Here is a 13,011-nt window from a genome sequence, read left to right as displayed (position 1 = left end):
TGTCTTCTTTTGGGGAGATGGGAGCGAGGATTCATAGGAGTAAACTGTTGCCTTTCTAGGCAGTTTGGGGAGATTTGGAACAATCTGGGAACAAAAAAAAAAGTACCTTAAAAGGAGTTCATTTAAAGAAAATGGGAAGGAGAGGTTTAGAGGGATGGGGGGCAAGGGTCTCCCTTTCCTCACAGGAGCAAAGGCATCAGTGGAAATCCCTTGGCCTTCTTGGTATTTCTACTTCGGCTCCCAGAAGTCCCAGAAAAGATTGCCAAGGGTAAGGGACTAGAGAAATTGTCCCAAAACTTGGGCATTTTCAAAGGTCCCCTGCGCCTGTGCCAAGGCAATTTGCTCCAACCTGGCGACCTCCAGATGTTCTGGATGGCAACTCCAATAATATCCAGGCAGTGTGTCTAATAGCCACTCTGTTCAGACCTGAAGTATCTTCCAGATGTATTAGGCTACAGTTCATATCCTCATCCAAGTCTGGAATGTTACTTTTCAAATGTACTTTGTTTCACTTGTTGCAATGTTTGGAAAAGTAACCCAAGGTCAGCAGGTTAACATTACTTTCCATGCTGCTTGTTATTTTTCAATTACTTTGTTACTTTTGGTGGGGAACCTTCGGGTGGATGAAAGAAAGAGGCAAAAGTCCCATTCAGGAGAGAAGTGGGATATAAATAAAATAAACAAATCCTGCCAAAATGCCACTTAAGATACACATAAAAGTAACCTTTGAGTGTTCTTAGAAATGCCTAATTACACTGATAAAATAACTTTTGTTTTTTGTTGTGTTGTTTTTTTAAACGTACCCCCCCTTTTAACCTTGGTACACCCCAAAATAACTATTTAGGGGTAACTTGTTTTAACTCATTGCTTCTAAGCTCTGGTTATCTCAGATGAGCACTGATCTGAGTAACTATTGGCCTGACTTGATGTAAGACGACTTCCTATGGTCCTATTCATATATTTTCTAGTTCTCAGAGTGGAAGATCTCCTAATGCTCTCTAGGGGCCCAGCCCAAAATCATAGGCGCGTTACAGACCGCCCGTTTGGGGCGGCCTGTAAGCAGCCCTTTCCCCACTGTATCGGGGCCTCAGCTGCCACAACGGCAGCCTCCGAGGCCCCGATCCGCCGCTTTCCAGGCCGCGGGGAAGCAGCAAAAGGCCACTTCCCCGCAGCCTGGAAAGGGGTGTCCTTGGGGCTTCATGCCCCAAGGACACCCAATGGGGGTGGGGAGGAGGAGAAAGGGGCCCCCTTGTGTCCCTGGCATAGCCGTCTAAAGGCTGTGCCAGGGACACAAACCTTCTCACGCCACGGAAAGGACGCTCTACGCGCCCTCACGCGGTGCGACAACATCACGTCCGCGCTGCCTTGTTTGGAGGCAGCATGTTCGTGATGTCGTAATGGTGCTCCCCATGTGGAACGGGTGTCACCATTTTGTACAGACTGGGTCAGTACTAGGGTTAGGGGCGTCAGGAAGTGACGCCCCTTTCTAACCCTAGTACGTCCCCAGGACATACTTTTATGCCCGTTTGTAACGGGCCATAGAATCATAGAATCATAGTGTTGGAAGAGACCACAAGGACCATCCAATCCAACCCCCTGCCATGCAAGAACTCTCAATCAAAGCATCCCCGACAGATGGCCATCCAGCCTCTGCTTGAAAGTAACTTTCCCAAGGAAGCCGGGGGGGGGGGGGGGGGGTTGACCTCCTTTCTGTATGCCCAGGAACTGGAAGGATAGCATGTCAGGCTCATACTAACCTGGCTAGGCCTATAGAATCATAGAGATGGAAGAGACCACAAGGGCCATCCAGTCCAACCCCATTCTGCCATGCAGGAACTCTCAATCAAAGCATCCCTGACAGATGGCCATCCAGCCTCTGTTTAAGACCTCCAAGGAAGGAGACTCCTCCTCCACTCTCCATTGAGGGAGTATGTTCCACTGTTGAACAGCCTTTACTGTCAGGAGGTTCCTCCTAATGTTGAGGTGGGATCTCTTGCATTATGAATAAAAAGATAGCCAGGATGGTGTAGTGGTTTGAATGTTGGACTATGACTCTGTGACACCAGGTTCAAATCCCCAATCAACCAGTCACTTATGGGATATAATATTCAGTCTTCAGGTATACATGCAGATGTATGAATGGAATGAAAATGAAATGGGATGCAGGAATAGACAAAACACACTGGCTATAGGACTGGGGTTTGGCTGCATGGTTTATGAACAGGGACAAACTGTGCCAGTAGATGGCAGTGTTTTATATTTTATAACCAACACACTCTGCTGAGTATTTTTTAAAAACATCCCACATTATTTTTGCATCTTTAAATAGCATCGGTCTTCTGGTATTCATTATGTGGGGAAATCTCAGCTTTAAATACTTTTTCCATCTTTACAGAAAGCATAGGCAGGGATTTGTTTCAAAGAATGGGATCTTTGTTTCTTTTTTTAAGTGATTGTGTGAATCTCTTTAAAATTAATACAGTAAATCGCAAATCTACACACATACATAATGAAAACCTATTAGCTTTAGAAGTTTATGACACTGGGCTAATAAGAAATGAAGGTACAACAACAAAAATCCTTACCTAGTTCTAATCTGTTTTTACAGAGCGAAGGGTGAAGGAAAAAAGAGAGAATGGGGCTGTGTGAACAAAAATATATTCAGTTATTTTGGCAAGAAGCTCCATTGCCATTCCCCTTGCTGCTGTAGAGAAAATTCCTGTTCTTTCTTGCCTGGATGGAGAGCTTGGAAAGTTAATTTTAATAAAATGGCATGTTGAAGCAATCCATAACTGCAAAATGACAGAATGATGCTCTGGATTCCATTTTACTCTTCATGAGAACCAAGTTTCCAACTCCGCTTGGATAGTGAAGTGAAGAGTTCTTTCCCTCCCTGAAGGCTGGAGCAGTTCAGAGCATCCAAATGTAAGCTCTGAGAAAATGTTTCATTCTTTCCCTTCAGCTGAGGAGTATGAGAACCTCTGGCTTTCACATATGTGCAGTTTGGAGCTTGGAAAATTTATTTTGGGGGGCTATAGTTGTAGCCATGCTGGCTGGGGCTTTCTGGAAGCATCCACTGCACATAAGTTTTCTAAGCTCTGATGCAATAACATCAATGGCTCTTAAGGAAAGCTCAAGCAAATCCATGAAGGTTAAGTTGACCAGCCTGTTTATCATATGTTTACTAGTTAAATTTATCATAGGACCTTATCACACGTGGGGGGTTTGTAGCTCAGATCCGCAGTCACTCCTGTTCTAGCAATGCAAAACGTGATGTTTTTTCACACAAGATCCAGAGTCACTCCTGTCTAACAATGCGAATTAAGGTTAACATGTGATGATTTACGACACCTGGTTGCCTTTCCGCTGCCCTTCCGAACTGAGGGGGAAGCTGAGTCAGTTCTATTCCAAGCAAGTCACGTGATGCGGATTCAAGCAAAGGGGAGTGAGTGCATATTGTATTACCACACTGGAGGGTTCAACTATTCGAATCGACACCCTTGCACATGCTCAGTGGAGCTCTGGATGCTGCCCTCCTTCCCTGTCCCACCTTAGCTGTCATCCTTGATCGGGGTGAAGAAGCAGTCAGGGGATGATGGGATAGGTGGCAGATTGGCAGAGAGGATAAGATGGGGATGCAGGAGCAGTCAGGGGATGATGGGATGGATGGCAGGGGGTCTTGGGGGCCAGGATTGGGATGCAGGAGAAGGCAGGGGATGATGGGATAGGTCACTGGGGGTCACTGGGGCCAGGATCAGGATGCAGGAGAAGGCAGGGAATGATGGGATGGGTGCCTGGGGCCAGGATTGGGATGCAGGAGAAGGCAGGGGATGATGGGATAGGTTGCTGGGGTCATTGGGGCCAGGATTGGGATGCAGGAGAAGGCAGGGGATGATGGGATGGGTGGCAGGGTGGCAGAGGGGGTGAAGGAGGAGGGGAATGATGGAGCAGGATGCAGGGGGCCAAGGGGGGTGACATCGAAGTGGTTTTCCACACCAGACCAATCTGAAGTGAAATCGAAGTGAGCTTGAATGCGAATTCTGTGAATTCACTTTTTTTTCTGAATTCATCAAACTGAGGGGTCACTTTGGAATAACTGCAGAAGCACCACGGAAGGAGCACCCGTAGAAAGGAATCTCATCTGATAACACATTCACGTTATGACATGAATCTGCATAATTGGACTCGCACTCACGTTGGAACTGACCTGCAAAAGCTCTAAAAATCTCTGTGTGATAAACCTCAGAGAAACATTAGGTTGGTAGCTACCCATTTTGTCCAACCCCCATCAACACAGGACTCTACAGCTAAAGCATCCTTGATAGGTGATCATCTAACCTCTGTTTATGCACCAGAAAGGAGAGCCCACTACCTTCAGGTTGAACAGATCTTAAGGCCAAGAAATTCTTCATAAGGTTTAGTTAGAATCTCCTTTCTAGAAATTTGAACCCACTGATTCAGGTCCTGGAGCAACAGAAAACAAGTTTTCTCCATCTTCCCCATCACATACTCATCTCCCTCAGCATGTCTTCATAGAACATATTATCTGCAACCTTTACTATATGGACTGTCCTCCTGTGGACTGGTTCCAGCTTGTTGAAATACTCCTTAAACTGTGGAGCCCAAGACTAGGCCTATGAATATTTATATTGTTTACTAGTAATATTAATATGAGTTATAATGCTATAGAATGAAGTGTGGAGGACAAGAGCTATGTGCACCACCTCTAATGAGAGCAAGGTGATGTACATACAGTGGTGTCATTAGGGGGGTGCAGACTGCACTGGGTGACACCCCAGAGGGGGGTATACATCTGGTGGGGTGGTACTCCCAGGGTGTCACATCCCTTTTGCACTTACCTAGTAGCTGTGCAAAACCCCGAATGGCCCTCTGGAGGCCACAGCCTCCCCCCTTGGGTGACACCAACCACAAGGATACCACTGCATATATGGCTCTCCTCCTCCACCGAGCCCTGTATGGTAGGCTAGACAGATACTCGTAGAAAGTGACTGAACCAAGAGCAACCATTGAATTCTTGGGCTCAGTGGAGACTACCAGGTCCCACATCATTGGTTATTATTGTTTGTCATAATAGATAAGACTGGGGCTTCCATAGTTCATAGAAAATATGCCTTTGGATGCCTAATACATGGGAGAAACAACAGGAAAAGTACAATCACCTCCACACTTTCTGTGTCACCTTCCAGAGGTGTTGGTTGATTGTTGTTAGAGACAAAATAATGGACGATGTGCTCCTTGATGTTGTTTTTTCTTATGTCTTATGTATGATCTTCCAAATCTGAGTCAATATGGGGCTCTCCAGACCTTGTTTGACCACAGTGTCCATCATCACCCATAAATGAACATGCCAACTAAGTCTGATGATAATTGCAATCCAATAACATTTTGAGGGCCACATGTTCCTCACCCCTGTTTTGTTGGCAACATCTTACATCATTTTACAGCAGAGAAGCTAAAGTGTGCTCTTCAGAGATTGCTGAACAGCAGTTCTTATGAGCCCTAGCCACTATAGACAATGGTGGAAAATGCTGGGAGCTGCAGTCCAATATCTGAAGTACAACATTTTGCACATCTATCGTTCATTGCACAGTCTTACCCAAGTTAATTCAGAAATAATATCCAAAAAGCTACAGTGGGGCAACAATGAGAGTAAGTCTCAAAACAGTGTAGCAATTTCTGATTTCTGCAGAACTGTTCATGAAACTAATGGTAAAGACAGCAAAAAGGTAGAGGAAGGGGAGAACAAGAAAGATGTCTGACACTGAAGACATTTTCCAGTCATAGTCTAAAACATGAAAAAAGAGAAGTTTGCAGACATACAAAATAGGCTTTAGTAGTAGGTGCTGTGGGGCTTTAATGTTGCACCTAGGATATTCCTTAGGATTCTGGGATGAATAAACAAAAGAAAATAATGGGTGAGTTGTCAATTTTGAAAATATAAAACCCAACAGTTACCTTGTTACCTTTCATTTTCCAGCCAGAAATAATCTGACAAATTAACTAATGTGTTTCAAAAGCCAAATAATCCCTGGATGCATAGGATTGCCAGTAGGGTTGCTTTTGTACAGATGTCAAGTTTGTGACACACAGAGACATACACTCCCTTATCTTTCTGTAGACCAATCATCTCTGTAACCAGTCTAGGTGGTATTTATAAAAATATATTTGGATGAGCAGTTGTTCCCTCGTTTATTACTTGCAGGACTGGCAGTTTGTCACTTTTTCAGAAAACATTTTCTCCTGCTATTTCCTTCCCTTGATCCAGGATCTATTGTCTAATTCTACCGTGGTTAATTCTCCTCCTCCTTTCCCCCACTAACTTTTTTTTTTGCCAAATCCCACACAAAGTCTGTTATTTAGTCCAGAATTTTAATTTACTGATAGGACAAAACCTCTGAAAACTGTACTTAACATATTTTATTGATTGCAGGCTACTCCATGGTTTTAATTTGCATTCCTGGCATTTTTCAAACAGCTTTAACATGTTTCTACATTCCTTGAGTTCCTTGTAATTTCTTTCCTTCTTCAAGGTGTGATCTAATCTTTTCAGCCTTTGTACACCAACCCTCCCCCACCAAATGATTGAAGGAGATACCATGGAGATGTCTATTTTGGAAGATCTAGTTAAAGAGCTTGTTTATGTTGTTGATTTAAACCACTGACAAGAAAGCCTTGGGATCACATTCTAGCAGCAGCTGAAGAGGAAATTACTGATTTCCCCAAGTACTCTTAATAAAGGAGAAGCCAATGTGCTCATCTTGCTCTTCTCATCCCCCTCCCCATTTCAACCCTCTGCATCACCACTACCAGAGTCGAGGGGAATGATTAACTTGCCCACTGTTGTATACCCACTGGAATTCAAACTGGCTTCATTGACGAATTTGTTTCCAGTACAATGACATTTGCAAATTAATTTAGGAGACCACTGTATACATAAGATTCATCAACTGAAGTTCTATTCAATTGAAACTTTGCTATGTAATGAACTTCAATAAGCACTACTGCAGGGATGGGGAAAGCTTGCCTCCCCCCCCCAATGGGATTTTTATGGCCCTCCACCCCTCCAAATTCCCTGGACTGCCCATCTTGCATGTCTCTAAAAAAGGTGAGTTGCCTCTCTAGGAGTGTTTACCTTATAAATAGGTTCCAGAACCCCACTGCTCTGGGAATCTAAATTTGTTATAAGGGGAGGGAGCTCAACACTAGCAGGCAGGTATGCTTTTGACTACATGCAGGCATGTATTTACAAAACAAAGAAAATTGTATTAAAGCAATCATCATCATCATCCAACTGAAGGTGATAACAGTCAAAGTAACATGAAAGCAATAGCAAAATAAAGATCATGTAGTACTTTTCTAAGTGATAATTCTAACTATCAGCTGCATAGGAAACTAAGAGGCTGTGCAGACTGCCTCTAAGGAGCAGCCTGCAGCCACTTCCAGCTGTGCTGGATTGGGGATGTGGCAACCATATGGTGCAGCCCTGATTTGGCCTTTCCAGGATGCAAAATGGAGCTGCAAAAAGTGGCTCCTTTTTGCGCCCTGGAAAGGGTGCGATAGCCGTGGCACTGTGGCTTTAAGGTGCTCCTTTGGTGCTGCTTTGTGCAAATGAAGCACCACAGGAGCGCCATGATGCTGTGCACCATGTGGAACGGTGCATGGCATCACACTACCATGGGGCAGAGTCGGGGCATGTGTCATATAGACACCACACCCCAACTCCTCCCCCAGGCAGGCCTTAATGGCCAGTCTGCACAGCCGCTTAGTGGTCCAATTTTGACTGCTCAATTTTGTCTAGTCTTGGGGAGATGGGAGTCCCCCTGCTTCCTTTTCTGGCATCCATGTCAGCCCCTTTGCACTGTTTATCATGTTTTTCATAACCAGAGGTTGACTTCCAGGCACTTCTTGGGTTTTTTGTGATATGTTTGGATATCTTTGCAGGCTCTAGGGGTCCCAGGGGCATAAGACCCCTAGATCCTCTGCTGTGGCCCAGCTGGCACCAGGAATCTGGTGGTGGACAGCTCCATATATACCCATAGAGAGATTTGCAAAAACTATTTTGCCAACAAAGACATGCCAGCAAAGGAGCAAAGTTCGACGGAGATGCAGGTGAAATATGGGAAGAAAGGCAGCCCCTGGTTCATGTCCTAATTTTCAGAAGCATTTTCTGTTTCTGGAATTTCCCCCCATTTGGTCATATGCACTGTATTGTCTCATTGTTTGGGAAGTAACATTTGGTACTTTCTAATATTGGATAGAAAAGATTCATTGCAATTGTATTAGTATTTTGTCAGCTATGAGGCAAATAGAGACAGCATGTTGTAGTAGTTTGACTGTTGGACTGGAGAAAAGAGTTCAAATTCCTGCTCAGCCATGGAAACCCACTGGGTCACCTTGGACAAGTCAAATATTCTCAGTCTCAGAGAAAAGGAAAGGCAAAACCCCTCTGAACAAATCTTGCCAAGAAGACCCCATGAAAACCTCGCCTTAGGTTTATCATAAGTCAGAAAAGACTTGAAGGCACACAGTAACAATGAACCAAATAGTGGTGGCTAAACAAGTCCCTGAAGTATCTCCTTGAAATAACTATTTAAATAAGTTTAGTATAGTAACTTGTAACTGGGGGGAAATCCCACTTGTGGAACTTTTTATTGTTAAGTATTCTCTGGCTATGATAGGTAATACCCTTGGTGATGATTGCTGTAGTTTGTCTCCTGGTAGCAAATTATATTATGTTATAGTATGGCTTCATGAAGCACTTAAGATTTTGGGATGAACAACTGGGGAAAGTTTGTGCAGCTTCAGGAGGGAGGGAGCAGATGCCCTTTGGATAGAGAAGAGGACATATTTGAATGGTTAAGGTTCTTTGCTACTTTATCATTTTGTGAGGCAACCACTGGTGGCTGATGGCTTCCATGGCAATGAGAGGGTTAAGTGCTCTGGGACTTTAAAGGATCTGTCCAAGGTGTTTCCTCCAAAATAGGTTCAACACCATGGATGGTCCTTTAAATTTCAGACACCCAAATTCTTTTGGGGAAATTGATCATGGAATTGTTTCAGGCAAAAGTAGAAAATTTGATACAACTATATTAGCAAGTGATAACCTATGAAATTGTTTGGGTTGCCATAAGTCACCAAGCAACTTGAAGGTGCCTACACACACAAATCTCACACAAGAGTCTGTGTGATATAGTGGTCTGAGTGCTGGACTAGGACTCCAGGAGATCAGGTGTGACAGATCCCCTCTCCAGACTGGCCCTGCAGCTCCAAACCCTGTCACTCACTGTGCCCCTTTGCCCACAAGTTCCCTTCTTGAATGGGGCCTTGGGCCTCAAGGTGATCTAACAAAACTTAACAGGAACAGTCAGACACAGTTGTAAAAAAAAAGAATAAACACGTTGAAGTGCATTAATACACATTAAGATCACACATTAACCCCTGAACTATTTAAACATTCACAGCTCCCCAAAATCTTATTCAATTCTCCCCCCTGGCTGACTGTCCTATCTCTATTACAGTCTTGCTCTATCATGATGCAATCTTTCCCACTTTCTGCCTTCTGTCATTGACAAACCTCAGTTTTGTATCCTTCTCAACCTCTGAGACCCCTCTTCTCCAACCAGCCTTACCTAGCTTCTCTCTTCACATTAGGGTTCAAATGCCCACTCACCCATGGAAATCCACTCAGAGTCATAGGATCGTTGAGCTGGAAGCCATCAAGTCTAGCCCCCTACTCAGTTCACGATCTCCAGCCAAAACATCCCAGCAGGTAGCTGTAGAGCTGCATTTTGAAGATCTTGAGCAAGTCACACTCAGCAAATTTCAACTTAAGTTGTAACTTAATTAGTTGGTTCTGTCAATGAGCTCATGCTCTATGCTCATGTATTCGATTAAATCCTTTCGCCCCTAACTCCAGCCGGACCAGGGGTTCTGGGGGGAAATATCTGGATTCTCCGCCACAGGGCCTCTGCAGGGATTCTTCCGAGCCCCTTAGTTCAAAGGGTTTCAGTCTTCCTCCACTTTACAGCAGCACAGAGCCACATTCTTGGGAGCTCCTGCGAAATGCATCTCGCACCCTCCTTGCGCTGGCTGGAAGTTACCTAGTAATAAAAGCAATTTCTTATGGAAATCTGAATCAAAACCTTTCTAATATGAAGGATTTGTGCAAACATTTCACCAAGTCTGGCTCTACCATTAATTAGTGTGAATTGGTGGATGCTGAATGGAGGGGAACAGTGACAAAGGATATTGCTGTATGTGCCCCTAAACTAGTTATTTGTCCTCAAGTGAAATGGAGGACGCTTTTTATTCTCCAAGGCTGAAATAGGATTCATCTACCTCTCAGGTCAGCTTTTTTTTTTTTACACAGAATGGGGGGAAATGTTGTTTTGTCCTTCCCTGATGATGTTTTGTCTCTTCAAGCCCTTTCTGATTTATAGTAACCCTAAGACAAACCTATTACAGGTTTTTCTTGGCAAGATTTATTCAGAAGGAATTTGCCATTGTCTTTTTCTGAAGCTGAGAGAGCGTGACTTGTCCAAGCTCACCCATTGAGTTTCAGGAAATTCTGGCTTCCTGGAGTCCTTGTTCAATCCTGAAACTATGGCACAACACTGGCTTGTCCTTTGCCTTAGGCAGCAAAATGATATGAACCAGGCCTTATTCCCCTGTGGATGTAAAGTAGTCTACTCCTATCTTGACCTCATTTTTCACTTGGTCGTCAAATCTGCTGGCATCACCACAAACTTTCTTGAACAGATCACAAGGGAAAATACCTTTATTTTGTCAGACAGAGGCCTGGAACAGGAAATGATGTAAGCAATTGGTGTGTCCATCGGTGAGATATGTATACATGCCATTCTGTTCACTTCATAACTAAAAAAAGAGAACCCGACAGACCTGGAATTCAAAAAGAAGGAAGCAGACCAGATGTTCTCATTATGGTTACTATTTAGACAGAAACCAAGCTTTAATTACACTTATACTCTCCAATATTTTACAGATAAAAATCAGGACATGCTTGGAAGGAACAGCAGTTCTCATACCAAGGACATCTTCTCCTTCCATGACTCTGACCCATTGCATATTATAGGTAGCTCTACATTCCCCGAATAACATTGGATTAGTTTAGTCTGCATCATTATATCCTTCACTGCAAGGTTGGTGCTAGGCTTTTGAGCAAACATTTTACTACTACTTATTCCTCCTCTAGCTCCAACCTTCCAGCAGATCAGGAGGCCAAGACAGCACAAGATGGCACAGTTTTGCTACCCAGTGTTGAGCAACACAAGGTGTCCACCACTTCAAAAAGTCCAGGTGCAGAGTTTCCTAGACTGGTCACATTATTTTGGAACCAGAGGCAAAAAGATCCTACAAGCACCTTTCCCAATCTCTGGTGGTACAGACATAACAAAGGCACTTTAAGCAATCAACAGTTTTGTTGTCCTTTTGTGCTGCTGCCTCATTCTGTCAATGGAAGGGCTGACTCTTTCAGGTGGGAAGCCTGATCTTGTACTTCAAGAAGCAAGGGAAGCCTGAAGGGATCTCTAGAGCAAACGTTTCCCTCCTGGTGTGTTGCCATGCTGACTGTTTCTGACAGAAGTCACAGTTTTACATATCTGGAGGGTTGCAGGAAGGTTGCCTTAGAGAGGACAGAGGGTAGACCTCACAAAAATTAACAACCATATGTTCTCTCAAAAGCGAATAAGACATTTATTATTTTTTGTTAAACATATATGTGAAAACAGCTGATTAACTTTGAGGTATCCGATGTCTTCCATGTCAGTGGTATGGTGAATCCATTTTGGGTTTTATTCCAGATTTTAAAGAAACTATCAGAGATGCAGAACCTGCATGGGAGATATGGTTCAGCGCTTTGGATAGTTCTTTTAAAGTCAGGAATAAGCCCAAAATTGGATTCCTGGAACCAGTAGGATGGAAGTCATTGGACACAGTTTTAATTTGACACATGAGTGAAGAAGCTTTGAATCTCCAGATGTTTTGACCTACAACTCCCACAATCCTTTACTATTAACTTCACAATCTAGGGCTTTTGGGAACCAATCATAATACAATACTTCAATTTCACCAAGGGTGCTTCTAGATGAGACTCTTGTGCTATCACCCCAGCTCATTCATTGGAACCTCTGTCTTTTGTTACTTACAATGAAAAGACATTAACTGAAAACAATTTTGGTTGTTTTCCATTAATCGATTATCTTTGGTTAGAAAAAATGGGAAAATGTAGAACGGCAGCCTCCTGTACACTTGAATTGCTCTAAAAGCTTCATCTGGAAGCAGCCATACAGAAGGTCTTGATGTCATAGTCTTCTATCTGTTACCTTCCTGGATTTCCTGCCATTTCTTTCATTTCTTTTCTTTTTACATATCAGCATACATACATATACCTGCTGAGTAGGGAAAGATGGAATAAATTTACAATGCCTTTTCACTGAGAGCAGTAGGACCCATCCAGCTGGTAGCACTCTATATCTCCTGCAGCAACGTTATATCAAAGGCATGAATAAAATCTGCCAGTTATGAGGACCAGTATTCTTCAGAGTTTAAAGTGTTTAGACTGGGAGTAGGGACAGCCATGACACTCACAAAGTGACTTTAGACCAATCACTCTCTTTCAGAGTTGTGAGAATTAATGGGGAGAAAAGAGCTGTATACAGCTTCTTGACTTATCAAAGGAAAGGTGGGCTATATGTGAAATAAATAAATAAACAAACAAACAAATCGCCATCCTGATTTTTCTCCTTTCCACCCTGTAGTACTCTGGAGAGAATCTCTCAGTATTGATTTCTCTCATCTGCACACTGTGAACCTGTGCAAACGGTCACTTCCAAAGCTCCTCCTTTATTAAAAACAATACTACCATTACTGGGAAGAGGAAAGATCCCTTCCTTTAGCATGAGCTACATTTGGGGAAATTCATTCAAACTGAACTCATGATCCTATTCTGTAAAAATCTAAATACAGGAATGG

Source organism: Sceloporus undulatus, chromosome 4 (genome assembly GCF_019175285.1).
Source record: "Sceloporus undulatus isolate JIND9_A2432 ecotype Alabama chromosome 4, SceUnd_v1.1, whole genome shotgun sequence".
NCBI classification, from domain to species: domain Eukaryota; kingdom Metazoa; phylum Chordata; class Lepidosauria; order Squamata; family Phrynosomatidae; genus Sceloporus; species Sceloporus undulatus.
Note: the sequence above shows the minus strand (reverse complement) of the source record.